An 18504-nucleotide genomic window follows, 5' to 3' on the forward strand; every position below is an offset into this window, starting at 1 on the left:
ACACAGAGTTTCCCTTCGGGGATCAATAAAGTAATTCTGATTCAGATTCTGATAGTTGTCATTTGTCAGAGTTTAAAATGTAATGTCACCCTATTATCTTGTCTGTATCTTGCATCCTTCATGTCATAATAAAAAGATTTTTAAAATTTCTCCAGCACAGAACACATCCTTGAATTTTCACAGAAATTCAGGAGGCCATAGAGAATGAAGAAATCATTTTTTGCAGAAAGTGAAATTCTCATGTGATATATCAAGGCCTTGGATTTGGGGAAAGATTGTCTGTCAGTAAAATATGTGATAGTGTTTCAAGCTTGAAGGGGCTTCTAGGGGGAAGGAGAAGACCAAGCAAATGACAAACTCCAACTGATGACCGGAACTACAAACTTTGATTCTGAGGTCCAAACAACACAAAGTGAAACACTATGCATTAGCTTTGTGTACTGCAGTAGACATTATTTCAGTAGCCATCTGTATAAATGCCAAGATAAGATCCAAAGCGGTTAACGCTGGTCAGTAAGCTAGTAATAGGGGCACAGCTGGAACAGCTCAATAACAGCACTGATTCAGTAAATATGTATGTTTGGCATGCCCCAGGGCCTCCCAGCATTTCCAACAGCAGCAGGCAGGTGTTTTCAGCTAAAACAAGCTCTGTATGCTTCAGTACCAAATAACAGACAAACACAGAAGAGAGTGGAACATCTAGCAGCAGAAGCTACATTTCTTAGAGTTTGGATGAAACCAGAGCTAAAAGGAGAGTGAATTATAGTCACCAGGTGGACAGAAACACGGCTCTGAATGACGCATAGTGTTGCCCTGTCAGCTCGATCCATTAATAAGCAATTGTGTGCTAACACACTAATAAAATTTTATCAAAGCTTTGATAAGGTTGACCTGCTTCATTCTAGGCTCCTGTTCAGCCCACGGTCAAACACAAGAATACCTGTTAGGTTCTACTCGTGGCCCCTCCACGGAAACTCCTGGTGGCTTGCCACACTCGGATATCTCTTCCGCAGACATGTGGCTGAGGACAAAGTGGGCCGTCTTACAAAACACAACAAGCACTTCTCCAGCTGCCCGATTCCCATGTGAGAGTGATAAGAACTCAGAGGTTTAGTCAGAGCTCATCGGAGACGAGCAGCATGGAGTTAGGCCAAGCAGACCTCAAGTGTGGCTTTACAAAAGCATACACAAGCACATACACACATTGAGGGCCTTTAGTAGCATTGTATTAGGGTTCCTGTAAATACATGTCAGCTAGCAAGTAGCAAGTGTTACAGAAAATACAGGGACAATGGCAAACACAAAGCTGAGGTGATGTGATGTGCACAGCTATTATTTACTTTTCAGGATGACTGTGGGGATTTCAACGTCAGCTCTGATGAAAGAAAAAACTGGGTATAGTAGTTTCTTTTCTGTGGGGACTCCACTCGCTCCCTAAACAGAAACAAAAGAACAAAATGTAAACATTACTTAACATAAGTCAATATCCATGGCCATCATGAACAATACGTAGTAAGTTGGCCTTAAAAGAGCCAGACATTAGTTTTCAAATGTCAGCTGATAAAATCAAGTTATCTGCTTTGTCAGACCACCCCCCTATAATCTGCCAACATGTACGTCTCACATCACCTGAAAAATCATGAGCAACACAATTTAATTACAACTAAAAAAGTGTAAACATCACTCTCTTTCATCCCTTTATGTACGTGGACAAGAAGACAATGTGTTAAGAGGAAATAAATCTTCCTTGACAGCTACATCAAAAGGTGCAGTGAGGGGCTTACTGCTACTTAAGGCACAGGAATGCTGTTGCTAAGCATCAGTCGAAAACCTATCAACCCTTTAAGGACTTTACTATTTTTGAGAGGGTGCTGAGCAGGTTACTAGAGGCCAGAAACTTCACTGTGGCACCACCCTAAGAATTTTTACATCATTAAAAACAACATTTTCATATGAATCAGACATAACAATATTTTAACTCAACATAAACTCTAATCAATCAGGATTTTTTGGGCTAGTTACTGAACAAGGGTTTTAGATCTCTGAATCTTCTACTCACAAATAAGTAACTATTTGCTGACTATGAACTTCCTCTGCCCTTTTAGGGAGGACATGCTTGTTGATAAATTAAGACATGCTCCACTGCATAAAGTCTATGAGTGAGTGCTATCCGCCACCTTCCTGTGAACAAATTCAATTCCCTCATCTTGCCCGGGTGAGGTGCTAAATCACTGGCAGTGTTTGGGAGCAGCAGGGTGTCATTGGATGGTTGGGTAGCTGGCCTGTTATAGTTCTGTCCATCAACCTAATTCATTATTTCAGCAGGAGCAGATTTCAACTCTGAATTAGAGAAAATGACAAGTTTGAGTTCAGTTCAAAGGAGAAAGCTTTCAAGTCGACTTGGGAAAATTACCTAAAGTAGCACGTCGACTACCATGCCCTGTCATTCACCACTTTGACAATATACTTTCAGGTCAGGGCAAGGGAATGAACTAAAGCACCACCAGTCTCACTTGTAGGAAGTAGAAGCGATTTGTGACCTCTCACTAACTTGTAATCCACAGAGTATTAGTCATAACAACAGTGGATAAATCCCTTTGAGAGAGTTGAGCTGTCTAAGCATGGCATGGGGCTGCCTGGCCAACAAATCTCCTTTTTTTCATCTCATCGTTGAGATGAAAGAGAAATGGTGCTTCGGATTACAGAGAACAATCATGCATTATTAGCAATAAAAAAAGAAAAATACAGAATCAGCTTTGTGAAAGGCCACTCATTACCAATCACCCACTACTTCTGACAGCCAGAAAAAAAATACCCACCATCGTCTGAGACAGATTCCATCAGTGTTCACAAACAACTACAACACTGCTCTAGATAGAAACACCAATACATTTTGGGTAACTTGTCTTGTAATAGTATACTATTTTATCCCAGTACCAGTACTATTTTATCCCAGTACCCTTGCACTACGCACATTTAAATAATTGTATTGATCTCTTCATTGCACTCATGCCTCTATATTGTTTCTGTTTAGAGTATGTATATATTGTGTATATATTAGTGTGTATATTTCTGTTTTGGTTGATATGTATGTGTAAGCACAGTGTGAGTAACGATGCTCCAAAGCCAAATTCCTCGTATGTGTCCTCATACCTGGCGAATAAAGCTGATTCTGATTCTGATTCTGATACTGTCCTTAAAGTGAGAGGGCCTTCTTGTTATGATTACTATTCATTGCACGGGAAAAAGGCTGAAAATTAGCGTATGTACCCAGGTGTCCTGTTGGACAGATGTTAGTGGGCGTAAGTAGGTTTTTTTGGCCAGTGGGAAAAAGGTATCAGAGTCTACTGCTGATGACATCACCGGAGAAGTTGAAGAAGTTTAGCTCTGTTTTCTGACAGACTGACAGGCAGAAAGAGTGCACTCCTAGTGTGGCTAAAAATACAAAACATTCTCTCATGCCCGCTTCTCAAATGTGATGCTTTTTGGTTTAAATCATTGCACGTTGGTTAGACAATAATTAACTCCAAGACATCACTTTGGGATCTTCGAACTTCTACAGATAAAAGCATTTAAATATGGAAGCGATTGCATTTTCAGTACTTCTGTTCTTTGATTATTAACTGACTGTACTGACGCACTCACATTGTGGCAGGCCGTGGGTGGAAGCTTCACCCTTTAATGTAATCAGCTTTCATTCCAGCCCTTTTGATCCCTTGCTTTCTTTTGTGGGACACACCTCATCACCTTTTTTTTCTGCCATAATTGCATGGGAAAGATCTCCCCTTGGATACTGTCTGCATGCCAAATCACTATCGGGGAAAGAGTGTCGAAAAGTGCCATGTGCGCCGCTGCTGGGAGAAAAAAGGAACTCATACACCTGTGGAAAACAAACAGGGTTTGTGACAAGACATATCTATCATCCCAGCACAGGATATGAACTGTTCTGTCATCTTAATGGTGAAGGGGGCTTTGCATAGTGGAACATTAGGTGCTGAGAGACATGTGTTGCACATGGTGAACTGTCTGGCAGCTGGCATTCGCAGGTCTGCAACCCCTCCACCCCCCTCTCAACCTCTTCCAGGCCCCTGTCTCATCTCCTGGCTCTAATCTGCAGACACAGTCCTCTCCTACAGGCTCATCACCGGGCTGCTGAGTGGAGCTGTACAGGATCCTGTGCTCCCCCTCAGGCCTCCTCCTCATCCCCTTTACCACCACTACAAAGTCAACACCCACCCTCCACCCCATCACAAGTGGCAGGTGAGATTGTCTACCGTCTCCTGCTAGCACAGCAGCAAACTATTTTTTGGTGGAATTAAGAAATCTTAGACTTCAATCAGCCTCCAAGGAAATACATAAATAAAAAAATGCAAAAAAAAAACAACAACAAATAACGTTCACAACATTGATATAAACAGATATCTAACAGAACTATATAAGTCACAGTGGGATAAAATTGTCGTTTACATTTTTTTGGGCTTTAGAATACAAGTGTTATGACACTGATTGTTTGCTGAATTCGGTTAAAAAATACAAGTAAGTCAGCATCTGTACAAGTAAATTCTGACTAATTGTTATTGATCATTTACCTGCAGTGTTTTTAGCTTTGTGACATTATAATTGTGTGTTTTGCACACTTCATTTTGTGTCAATCTCACTTTGAAATTAGGTTTTTTAATTTTGTCTGTCAATCTTGTACTTGCTGAAATATGCCCAAAGGCCTAAATTATTCTACAAAGACATGTTGCCTATCAAGAAGAAATTATGTAAAGATTTCTCTTGAATAATGAACTGAACCAACTCTCAAAAAAAGAAAAAAAAGCCTGCCATTGCATCTCCCCACACAAGCAGCCGCTGCCTAACAACATAGCAGGGAGATAAGCGGGATGGATTCTACTAAGAGAATCTGTTATCACGGATGGTGCTATGCACTGACATTAAGGATAATCATATCTATCAGCACACTGCCAAACATTCCCAAGTGAGCCTGGCGGAGAACAAAGCCTGCATCGTCTCTCGAAGCTAAGGTTACAGGCGGATGATGATGTACCTGTCACTAGGGTGCAAATGATCCACTGCCCGGCCAGCTCCGACGCAACGAATAGAATCCACACAAAGATATGGATATCAGCTGAACAGTTTAGATATCTGCTCATTTCTCTGCCTGATAGCTACAGCTACGCTGGCTTGCTTCTAACACTTCTGAACCAGGAAACTGTGCAGACTCTCCAGTAGCATATAATGAGCTGTCTTAGATAAAATACAAAGAGGTGAAGGGAAAAAAGGACACTGGATAATGTAGTCCTTCGTTGTCTCAATCTCCTATTACAAGAGTAATGTCTTTGTTATTCCAATTCACCTTAGAGTGAGGGAGGACAGAAAATCCAGTTACAAAAAACAAAAATTATTTTGCAAATGTTCTATAAAAGTAGAAATAATAAGTGTCTCAAAAGAAATAATAATGATGTCTATGGTGAAACTATACACAATGCTGAGGATTATCTGTTTTTGAGACCTATTATACCAATGAGACCATGGACCAGCTATTATAGTTGAACTCAGAGTATCTCATTACTGACAAAGCACAAAAAAGCAAAACAAAAGCAGGATGAGGAGCGTGCTTTGGCAGCTATGTTAACTGCTGCAAGTAAGTGCATATCCCACCTTTTGTTCAAGGCCATGAGAACACCAAAACACAAAGAGTTGGCAGAACAATATGAATCTGACAAAGTAGTTGGGGATGAGTCAGTGAATGAATCACTCAATATCCCAGACCAAAGCACAGCATTTGGAGAGAAATCCACCCTTAGCAGGGAAATGCTCCATTGGCAGTGATAAATAGTGTTTCTCTGCAGTGTCTTTCACATGGTTCATTCATCAATATCCCATTCATTATGATTTATTGACTTTCATCACAGGCAGCGCTACTGTATATTTTAGGACATTTCCCACTGATTTTAGTAGTTTTGGATCAGTTTATATATCAGTATATATATTCTGTTAACATTTGCATTTGTATCATAGTTTTAGCTTAGATATATTGATTTTTGTAAAAAAATCTGGACAATTTAGTTTTTCAGGCTTTTAATGTTATTAAAGCTGCATTGATGATGCCTGCACACCAAGAGGCAGTAATGTGCCAAAACAAACCAACACACAGACCTGAGATACCATCATCTTATAAAGTTGTTAAGCTTATGTTTTAGAAAACTACCTTCTACTTACATATTTAGAAGACACGAGAGCAAAATTGTAATTTTACCGTAGTTATTTTTCCATCTGATGAATTCCACAATTCACTCTCTTTTAAGCATCACTTTGGTCTCCACCAACTTGAAAGGAAAATATCTAGGTCGGCGGGACTGAGGTTGGGTCAGGGACATCTTAGCTTAGCTTAACTAGAAGTAAGGGAAAAGCTAGCCTGGCTCCATATGGACATTATACATCATTTAAAAAAGTTATTTTTGAACCAATAAAGCCAGGCTAGCTGCTTTCCACTACCACCCGTCTCAATGCTAAGCTAGATCTAGCTTCCTAGGCCGCATAGATTTGCTGCAGAGTTGGGTGTTAATTCTCAGTGGGTTTGGTACTAAGAATAGTTTGATTAAATGCCAGTATCAAAAATATTGCTTAGTGGCGCTCCAATTTAATGTCATGCATGAGAACTATCCAACTAAACAACTGATATGACTGTGTTTCATGTCTTTGTCACCTGCCCCCTAGAGCCAGACATACAACCAGAACAACCTCAAACGGCCTCTAAGGATACACACACACACACACACACACACACACACACACACACACACACACACACACACACACACACACACACACACACACACACACACACACACACACACACACACACACACACACACACACACACACTAACAGTCAAGGTGTGGGCAGACAGACTGGGTGTGGTATGCTCAGAGCCAGACGAGGCAGCTCGTCTTGCTCACAGAGAGAAACAACTATCCGTAGGATCACTTCACTTCAATTCACATGCTGGAGTCTAAACAAGTCTCTGTTTTCATTTCCATAAAGCCGCACTCTGTCTTTTGTTCTGACGGAGATAAGATGTATAAATTATGAGCAGCTGACAAAGTATACTGGGACGCCTCAGGCAGCTCATCAGTCATGCTCGGCCTGTCAGCAGGTAACTGATGGGGGCCCTACAGGCACAAAGCCCCCTTTTAAGCAAAGGAGGGGGAGGCAGAGGAATTAAAGCTGTTGTTGGAGTCCCAAGCACAACAGCTGACTCATATTTAACAGTCTCTTTAAAGAAGTGAGGCAGACGCCAAAAGCTTCAAGCTTCAGAGTATGTTTTGTAGCTCTCTCCTTAGGAGTGTATGTCTTGCTGTTGTGCTCTGCCAGCATTGTACAATGGCCGTCGAGTGGGAGGTAGGCACACAGAGGAAGTTGCCTTGAGAGACCACCCAAGAGAAGCCAGAGATGGGTCTTTGCTAAGAAAGCTGTGTGACTGTGATAATCTTCATACATACAATCCTCTCTGTGCATCTGCAGAGAATTTAACTAAACTCCTTGACATTGTACCCTGTGTCAATAATGGATCGTTGAGTTTCATTACAGCACTGAGGCCCAACATGTAAAAGAAGAGGATCTGATTTACTAGAGCTTTTATGCACTGCGTGTATTCGAGAGATAATCGTAATGAGACAGTGTACTGGGGTAACAATGACAGGTAAGAATTGATGTCTCTTCCTGCAGCTATGTGGGTGGGAATGAGAAGTCTTTATTTTATTCGGCACTGCGTCTTTTATCTCCTCCGGTCACTGTCTCTTTCTGTATTGTGGACTCTAATCTAACTCGGTGGATGTTCCGAACACAACATGAGAAAGAAAGTCAACTTTCCATCCAACACTGCAGGTAATATAACAATAAATGTGCTGGTCTGTGCACAGTGAGGGGACCGATTAGAGCTGCTGCTGCACCCCTTTTGCATTTATTTCATCCATTTTTTCTGCATTTGCTTTTGTGTCATATCAAGTGCTAGAAGACTGAATATTAAAAAGGGTAGTGTGGTCAAGAGATTTTAGTTAGTTCAAGAATAGATTATAGTCCTATTCTGTGTAAAAGTGAATTTATGTTCCACAAAATTATTTTTGCAAAACAGGACAGTGAGTTTGGCTGGTTTATGTCCCCTCATCATATTTCTGCAAACCAATCTTCACGGCTGTCTGACGTCTGGAAGGACATAAAGTATCACACCTTCATTTGGGTCAGACAGGTACTTTACTGTATCAAATGATTGGGAGTATAACATTCTCTCAATATAGTTTTGATACCAGAAAGGAAAGAAACCCCTGCCGCTCAAGAGATGTAAAATAATACAGCTTATCTCTGATGCCCAGGAGGAAGAGACATGTCCACCGTTGCCAAATGATGGCATATTTCCACATGAGTCATTCAACATGACTGTTAAAACTAAAAAACATCTTTGGTTCTGCTAAGAGCTAAAATAATAAAAAAAAATACCTACATATTTATGAGAAGTCCTTATTTCAATGAAAAAACAGTCCAGAAATTTGATTCTACCAATCTCATCAGTTGTTACATAAAGCTAATCAAAATCAGAACCACTTTTAGGGGCCAAGTAAAAAATCCTAAAAAAAACTAATTTTCTTTTAACCAAGAAGGACTCTGTTTCCTAGTGAGCTTGTCTTCAGCACTTGGCCCCAGGCTCTGTACAGTATGACAGTATCACAAGTTAACACAATGGTTTATGGAGTTTGCTGTCAGTGCTACATGGCATTGTAGGATACACTTAACTTATAGACACAAAACAGGGGGGAAAAGAAAGTTGCAAGAAATGCATTAAACCTTCTGGCTAATACCCGAACAGGCTAAAGGCTACCAAAAAAAGTGTCCACAAATGGGCGAACTTCAGATACTGAAGTTTTTATATACTAGCTGACACTTTCTCACAAAATAACAAAAATGAGGCAGAAAAAGTTATTGCAAATGTAGTCATTATGAGTCATAATGCACAGAGTTGCTAAAATGTAACTAGAGCGACACCCGACCTCTCCACTAACCAGAACATGACCCCGGAAGGAGTATCATCTGGAGGCCATACCGCATCTGTGTGTACATGTGACAAAGTGCATGTTTTTGGGGAAATAGATTAGTGATAAAAGTGAGAGACAGCTGGTGGATGGGAAACCTCCAATAACAAAAAACTTCAACACAAAACGGTCAATAAGTCAATCTGGTAAGGGCTAATTATTACTCACGGGCTGATCGGGATTGATTGCTGCAGAGCACAATTACTTACCTGTCCACATTAAGCTGATGTAGTTAGGTAAGTTTAATACATTTTGTGTTAAAACAGTATTAGTACTGTATGCTGAGTTTTAGAGGTGACACAGAAACAGAAAAACACATGAAAGTGGAAGTGGACTATAACAAGAACAGGCCTACTTCAGTATTTGCCCTTGCTTTGCACTGACACTGTCTATTAGCTACAGTAGCATCTTCATTGCTAGAAAAACCTTGTTGAAGGATATGTAACATTCAGTTGTTAAACTCTGCATCACAATGGTTTGAAATGACTTGTAGTCAATACCGAGGACAATTTACCATAATTGTTCTTCATATCATACTGACACATGCTTTTGCTTTATTGTACTGTGAGGTTATTGATTTGTTGGTCGTGAAGTTCTGCAGTTAAGTTTAAGTTTCTAACCTGGGTTTTTGTATATACTGTAATACAGTGAAATGGAATTGATAGGGAATATTGGAAGAAAATATTGATCCTTTTAAAGCTTAGAACTTAGTACAGCGAATTTGAGGGTTGGATGATATGTAAGCAGTAATACACAACAAGGTATCTTGTTATTTTAACGTAATGGTGGAGGTGTAGAACACCACAATGCAAAGCCAAGTTCACTGCTTTTGTTTGTATTATTGCACTTACTAAACAAAAAGGAACCTATTTTATTTTAGTGTTTAAAGGTTCCTTGGACGAAAAGGTCATGTAGAATCCAGCAGAAGTGTTGCTATGGTGACCAGCAGTTAAATACAGCTTGTGCACTCATGGTTAAACCACTGACTAATCTTTAATTGAGGCATTCTGTAAACAATTTTAATGGAAAGCTGCAAGCCAATCAGAAATTAGTATTTTGTGTGGCAATGGCATACGTCAATTTTTGTATACAGTTTCTACTGAGGTAAGTATTCGTTTAATATCTCTGGACCTATTAAACTACATGTAGTGTGCAATGTGGCAAATAAATTAGCAGTATTGGAGTATGGCAATTATGGATTGTAATGTGATTAAACACCATGATTTTTATTAGTCAAAAAACAAAAATACATTTTAAAAAAAATGACAAAATGAGTCTGCAATTAATTTTTCCATTTCTATCAACAGTAAATGTTGTTTGTTTTAAACCAAGACTACAACGGTTCCCTAACCTTTACCAAGTGATTATTTGAACCCAAACCATGATCCTTCCTTTAGCGTGAACAAGCCATCTTTGTCCTGTTGTTTGGGGTATCGGATCAGAAAACATTTATGGTCAATTATATACAAAATATTTTGTCTGTTAGTTTGATGAACTTTGTGTCTCTACTCATGTACAAAAAAAAAGTAAATCTACTTCACAATACATGTTATGCACATTGCAGTATCTCTGAAGTGGTTGTGACGAGAAAGAGAGTGGGAAAAGGACTGCTATGGAAACCGAAAGGGAACGCAAACGAGTGTGTGCTTGTATAAGTCTGTACCAAAGCACTGACTCTATTCAGATCCAGCCCAATGGAGTTGTCTCAGAAACAACAATAGTGGGTAACATGATCTTTCATTACACATTGTGTAAACAGTGTAACCTATCAGTGCTGTCAATCAAAATGATTGATTATGGTCTGTCACAGCAGAAGAGTGACACGTCAGTAAAAAAAAAAGTAAAAAACTTTTTTTCTAACAAAGCGCAGTGCATTCAGGCTGCCACAGAAAGTGGTGATTAATGTGTTCTCACTGGGTAATCCCACACCCCTGGCTAATGAAGGAGGAATCTATCATCTGCACTGCAGTGGCAGATGTCGCGAGGACAGCAATCCAAGTGCCTGGGAACAATTTACTTTCTTTTCTCTAATTGCACCTGAAAAGTGTGACAGGTTTGGAGAAAAGCACTTGAGCCGACAGCTCCGCAGGGCAGACAACAACGACAGACACTTCAACATACAAACCATTCTCCACCTAAACGTACCACGTCCCGTGTACTGGAAATACTCAGAGATAAGAAAAGCCATCAGACCATTTCAACAACTACAGCAGGCATTATTAATCTTGCTGCATGCAGCCTGAAATGCTCTGAAAGGCTGTAAATACTACTAAAGTAAACAATGCAAAGACTGTATTTCCCTGTATAACCTAACTGTATATACCTCCATGCTAACAAGACAAATTGTACAAAGTTCATAAACGGCTCACCTGTGCCTCATTATGCTGGCTACACATTAAAATCACCAGCAAAGCAAAAAATGAAACTGCAATTAAAGAAAAGGAGTTGGATGTCCCGAAAGACCATGTCTGACAAAACAGGCAGTGGTGCAACATCAGCCAGAGGAAAAACAGCATTGGATTTACAGTTGTTTGTGAAGCTGTTGTTTTCTTAGGTTCTTTTCATTTTATGATTCATTTCAGGCAACAGAGAAAAGCACACAACATTTCAACAGCTTCACCCAACATGTTTTTAAGCGCATTCATTAAAAACAGAGTTAGGTAAACCAATGCGTCTTGGGAACATAAGCTGCTATTAGCACAAAAGGGAGAAAGCAACAAAGTCCAAATGTGTCACAGCTGTCTGTCCTCACATCATTTAATTTAATCTGGCCTGTTTGCATTACAGGCCTGATAAAACAGTAACACTTTCAAACATCTGCTAGCCCGGGGAGCCTGTTGATTATTCATTCAGCTGGAGGTCAGATGGCACTCGGCTCACACAGCCTCACACCCAAACTAATAAATCAATTTCTGGAACAATTATGAGTAATCTCATGTGCTTTAAAGTTTAACAGTCTGCTTTACGAGGTGCAGTTTTCTGTGAATTATATGAACAAGTTGAATCATTGCACTAATTGCATTTCTTTTTGTGAATGATGACCTAATCGTGACCTCCACACATACAGTACACCACTCCACTTTATGTGGAGCTGCAGAGATTTAGGGCCCAACCTGCAGTGTGGACACATCCACTAATGAGGAAACACTCGATCAGCTGTAACAAAAACATTTAATACATGCTGATGTCCTGTTCTACATGTATTTGGGGTGTTATCCTGACTAACGGAGGACCTCAGTGGTGAACCACCAATATGGCCAGTATAGACCATGAAATGGCCTAAAATATGGGGATCCGGACCCAAATACTTTCCAGGCTTATAAACGCTTTTAATTTCAATGTATTCATATTTTCAAGTGTATCCTTTAAATGTGCTCCATTTTTATAACTATGAAACTGCCTTAAAACTACCCGAAAGTGCGAGCTGTTGGTCCAATGAGACAACCTGTAGGGGGCATGAAAAAAGAAAAGTTCTCTAGTGTTGCTTTAAGAGTCAGATACACTATGTGCTGCTGAGACAGTAAATAGAGAATAAAGATGATGATGATGTAGTGGTCTTTTGACTGTAAACATGGCTAACACCCAGCTGTTATCATAACCAAAACAACTGGACACTCTGTCCTGATGATTTCATCGATGTCCAGTCAAATAAACACCAGTGTTTAGATAAAGCATCAAAGACTGATTACCTGGCAGAGGTGCTGAACTGTGGGCTTGTTGTTTTAACAGAGAAAGCAAGGTGAGGTCAATAACTAACTTCAAATAGCTGAAAAATGTACCAGAGCTGGCAGGTGGTGCGCACAGCATTATAGGTTAAATAGAGCCTGAAAAGGTGCCAATTCAAGACGTGTTCGGATGTGATGTCTCATTTGCGAGTCTAAACTTTTCACATTAAAGGTATAAATAGTATCTGACTGAGATCTGTTGATGATCTTTCACTACAGTTTGTTACAGGACAGTGCATTATGGACTGCTTTTGATCGGTGTCCAACCTCTCCAAGCCAGTTGCAGTTCGAACCCAGTTTCAAGTTGGTAAAATACCTTGATTCATTGAGGACCATCATCAGGTCTAAGGTTTCTTTTTTTGCTATTGGACCGAACCCCTGCAAAACTAATGACATTCCAAACAGCCTCAGCTGTACTTTAAGTGTACCGCTAATTATTGTAGAAAATGTTAGCATGCTAATACACTAAACTAAGATGGTGAACATGGTAAAAATAATACCCTCTAAACATGAGCATGTTAGCATGCTGATTATAAGCAGTAAGCTCACAGCACCGCGGTGCCTAAGTACAATCCACAGAGCTGCTAGCATGGATTGCTAATGCAAATATAGGAAAATAAGAAATATCACATGATATTGCCATGCAACTAATCTCCTTTATCTCCTACCCCGGTTGTATGGAACTTATGATGTAATACAAGTGCATACTACATTAGAAAGATCTTTTTATCCCACTAATTGAGTACTGAAACACACACAATACTCAAAGGTACCTGAAGGTGGTGGGTAGAGTACATGTCGTTAAAATCAATGAGAAAATGGTGAAAAATGTATATAGCATTCATGAACTTATTGACTAAACTTGCTGCTATTTTTTGCTTGCTGCATAATTGGGGACAAGTGCTTCATCTCCCAGCTAATGATGCTACACAACTAAAGCCACTATTTATGAGCAGATGTTAGCAAAATGATTAAGCAGAATTCAAATTATGTCAGTTTCTATTTTAGCTCCAGCTCAGCCGCAGTCCCAGCGAGGACAACATTGTATTTTTCCTCACAGCATTAGGAAGAAATAGTCAGGACAATGTCAAAGAATGTCACAGAACAGATTGGAAACCATTATGATCTGAAAAAAAGTTTTGAACCTTGATTCCGATTTCATAAAGTCTCATAAAAATACAAATTGTAATTTCCCTTCACAGTGAAGATTTTAGAAATCATTTAGATAGAACATCCAATGAACAAAGAGACAGATCTCAGTTCTGTCACATGTGCCCTTTAAAGTCCAATAATGACTAATGACAAAGAAAATGGTTATGTAAATCAATCAAATCACACTCTTTTTTTAGGGGAACAGTGGTCCTCTTCATACAATGTCGACACAAGGTAAAACTGCCTGAAACTAATTAAGCAATTACAAGCTCCATGTATGTGCTTTGTCGCTCCAATGTGAAAGACTGTCAAGGGGAAGAACACTACGCAGACTGGACGCATGCTGTCCACTTTGATGTAGGCTTATGCATATGAAATGAGGTCAGATCCTGGTCATTAAAAAGAACTCCTTTACAGGGGATATCACGCTACAAGAGGCAATTTCTTCAAAGGGCTATTGCTTAGGAGATTTTTAAGGGATTATGACAGGAAGGCATGTATAAACAAAGCAATGTGAGAAGAAAAGGAAAATGGGTCAGATAATGCCCTCTGTCACAGTTATTACACATCTCAATTACTCAGGTCGAGGAGAACGCTAGAAGTTACAGGGATCATTTGCCTGAGCAGGAATGCAAGACCAGTCCCACAGCCGGTCTGCTTTTCGTGCCATTCGGTATTTCTTCGAAGATATCTGAGCTAAGTTGATATTGTTTCCCTTTGCCTCGGAGGATAAACACTCTATGGCTATATAAAGTGCACGCACTGCAGGGAAAAACAAGAAAGCTGAGCAATGACATTATGCAAATACACTGTCCAAACACCTGAAAACCAGGAAGATAAACTAATTAATGTACAATACTACACGCTTAATACAATTCCAGAGTACTTTGTATGCCCTTGCTCTATACATATCCCAAAACTGAGACTACAGTAATCACAGGAGTACGTGTTCACACAGCTTCACTGTACTGAGAATTTTCTTGGGTTTTAACAGTGGTGGGATAACAGTGGATTTACACAAGTACTGTACTTAAATGTAGTGTTAGACACTTGTACATCACTTCAGTATTTTACATAATACCTTCACTCTAGTATATCTCATTTTCATATTGCGATTTTAACACAGCCACATTGTTTGCGGGTTTTACAGATAAAACCTTATAAAACATGATTGCTGTACTATCATGAATCAAACTACCCAACAGTGTATTTAACGTGGTTGCCTGGAAGGGGTCATTCTGCATAATGAATATTTTTAGTGTTGATACTTGTGTGCATTTTGTTGATAATTGTGTATTAAAGGTGTAATTTGCAATATTGACAGCTAGTGTTTAAAAAAGTTACTGCAGTACAATTTCTGGAGAAAGTCGTTCAGGCCGCAACATCGAAAAGCATCCATCCAAAGCGCTCTGAAGGAGCGTCAACAACAATGTTGCTAGATGCTTAGATTACTTCACAGCACAGCGATGGTAGCCAACGTTAGATGCTGGCATTATCGCTAAACACAGTGCAAACTCATAGTCCTCTCTTCCCTTTGCTTAAAATAACTCACCAGCGTCGGGTACACCAGCTGAACAGACTACGCGTTGTAAACAGCCGTGGCCCGCTTGCCTGGTCCTCCTGCAACGTTACGTTGCTAACGGGTTAGCATGGCGGCGTTAGCCAGGACCAGTCGGGATCACTTTACTGGGTGTGTCTCAATATATTTTTGCGAGTAAACAACTTGGGTACTCCAGTAATTCAATGTGAGTAGACAAATGTTTAAATTACATAAAATGCCTGTCCCTTGTGGCGTGATAAATTAGCCTGAGCTAATGCTACCTGTTCAAGTGGAAATTAGCCAACTCTGCATCCTTTTGGGCTCTAAGCTGTCACCATCTTTCAAAAACATCTGCAATATTTACCCGGGGTTTGTAACGTCTCTGCTTACGCAACTGTTAGAAACATGCCATTTTTTTTTAGGTTGGGTAGGATTTATCTCCGTTGTTTGCTGCTTTCATGGCTGTATTAACGTTAAAGCTGTAGCTGGGTTTATGTTTTTACAACTATATCTGACAACCCCGGCCTTGCTGTCAAAAAGCAGTTTGACAGCCAATAACAACACACAGGCCAAAACACGAACAGAACTTCCGTCGGTGAACGGAAATTTCAAAAGGAGAAAATACTGGCATTAGCATTGTTGTCAGAAAAGATAGTATTGCAACTTAGCATGTTTCATTAATATTGGGGTCATTTGTTGATTTATTACAATAAATAGCCTATACTGTGTGTAACTTTTAGTTTACGAAAACATGACTTTTACTTGACATGAATAATGTCACTTCTGCAATTAAGAATTTATTTATTTTTCAATTAATAAATTAAACATTTTGAAATAAATTGAAAAATCATTTCAATCATTTGTCAATAAAATGTCAGAAAACAGTGAAAAATGACCATGACTAGTTAAAGTTTCTCCCACCCCTGTGTGCAAATCATTAATAATCTGCTTTTATTTAGTTATTATTTTTTATGTACTTCAAAAATGTAACCGCACCGTATTCAAACATGTGCAGTGACTATAAGTTTATATTTGCTTTGGCCAACTATCCCTGACCTGCCTCTGCTCAACCATTGTCCCCAACACAGAAACAATGGCCTATTCTTGGCCTAATGTGCAGTTTTGTGACATATAATAAATATTGCATCAGGGGAGCCCGAGAATCTGTCAGTCAGGAGATAATGCCTTTCGTCAGCTTCAAACGAACCACAAACATCTCTAAAGCAAATGATTCCTTTAAGGTATTCCTGTATGGTAAATGATTCATAGTCCCTGCATTGTTAAAAAACAGCACTTAAGGGGGGACTGGTTAAAGTAAATATAAGTCATGGTGAAAAAGCTTGTAGCATTATCCAGGGCTGTCTGAAAGCATATTAATGCCCAGGGTTGTTAATGGATACAAATGGCTTAGGAGTGTTTTAGTATGAAAAGATCTGTCCTGGAACCCTTTAGTTTCAACAGTCAATTAACATGACACAGAGTAAGTCATTCTATATTTTTTTTTAAATTACATTATTCCCTATTCAAGCATTTTCTGGTACTGTTTTTGATGAGAAAAAAAACCTCCATTGAGCATCATAGCCAAGTGTATTCTTATAATTGCCTAGGGTAACGCACACATTTTATGTTTTGTTTGAAATACAATATTTCAATTTAACAGTTTCACATCACTATTTAGACAGGAAATCAATACTCTTTTTGAAGAAACAAGAAGTACATTCTAGAAGCATAATATGCCTTAACTGCTGATTACACAGTTTCAGCTTTCATTAATGGTGTGTTTAAAACTATGACATAATGTCGATTTAATATACCTGTCAAGGTTCCTGTAGTCATCTGCCATCAGAACAAAACAGGTATGAGTAAATAACTAACTGAACAACAGCCTGTGATGTTAGCAATTGAACAGTGACTTGTGACACATTGTTCAGGCTTAACACCTTTCCTGCAATTCAAAATTCCCAAACCCTCTCAAAATGGAGGTCGTGGACAAAAGGAGGAAGGTACTGTACAAGATAGGTTGAAAATTTGGCATGTTGTGAAAGCAACCAACTGCTTTGTCTACGTTACTTTCCTCTCTGGGCCGAGGTTGTATAGGTCCAAAACATTAGGGTGTTGACAAAATGATGGATGAAGCATGGTAAAGTGGTTAGGGATTGTACAGGCTCTGAAAACTTCATCCATAGCACAAACAAATGACCGCTTCATATTGTATCCATCACAGATACGTTATCCTAATTGAAAAATGAGACCCTTGATATAAAAACACGACACCACAGACACAATATGCTGGAATACAAACTGACCTCAACGAGATGGCTACACAATTAGCCCTTTAGCTGTGGAGCCCCAAAGTCTTCAATATTAAATAGATAAATAAGTACCCTAATTATGAAAGAAATACATGTAATCACATGAATACATTGTGTGATGAACCAATACATTTTGACATAATTCAGGAAGTTATCAAAACTTATTATCATTGTGTAATGATAAGTAATATTGGAGCCCTCTCTCCTTTCAGACAAACAGAACCTCTCTTAAGCTACACTGTTAGACTTTGCTGTAATTTCTACAGTTACTAACCACAAAATGCCCAGTAAAATACCATAATTTTCTTTTCTGGTTAATCACTGTAATAAACATTGCATTATGGGTATTAACATTTCATTTACAGTGATTTACTGTATATTTTGAATTTGCGGTATAGCAAGGTCAACTCTTATCAAATGTAGCCAGTTAGCTCCTGTTAGCGGGAGTAACAACAAAACAGTAATTCTGTATTAACCAACTAACTTTGCTGCTGTAAATAAATACAGTACACAGATACAATAAACCTCTCATTAATCTATCTATTTAAATTAATTAAATATAAATAATCCATTGTCAGCCTGGCCGAAGGAGTAGCTAGGCTAGGTTACAACAAAGTAAAGAGCCATTAACTATGTTTCCATCCACACGTTTTTATCCAAATTAAGTGATGTCAAATGAAAAC

The 18504-nt window shown here is 39.1% G+C and overlaps 1 long non-coding RNA gene across 1 annotated transcript in view; it reads right to left on the reverse strand.

Annotated features, from left to right (window-relative positions):
* Positions 1-1211: 1211 nt before the first annotated feature.
* Positions 1212-18504, reverse strand: part of LOC116671397 (uncharacterized) — a 125832-nt gene continuing 108539 nt past the window's right edge. The window contains exon 5 of the long non-coding RNA XR_004327258.1: positions 1212-1434. This is a non-coding gene — a long non-coding RNA (uncharacterized LOC116671397). The remainder of the gene's footprint in view (positions 1435-18504) is intronic.

This window comes from Etheostoma spectabile, chromosome 21 (genome assembly GCF_008692095.1).
Source record: "Etheostoma spectabile isolate EspeVRDwgs_2016 chromosome 21, UIUC_Espe_1.0, whole genome shotgun sequence".
Classification (NCBI taxonomy): Eukaryota; Metazoa; Chordata; class Actinopteri; order Perciformes; family Percidae; genus Etheostoma; species Etheostoma spectabile.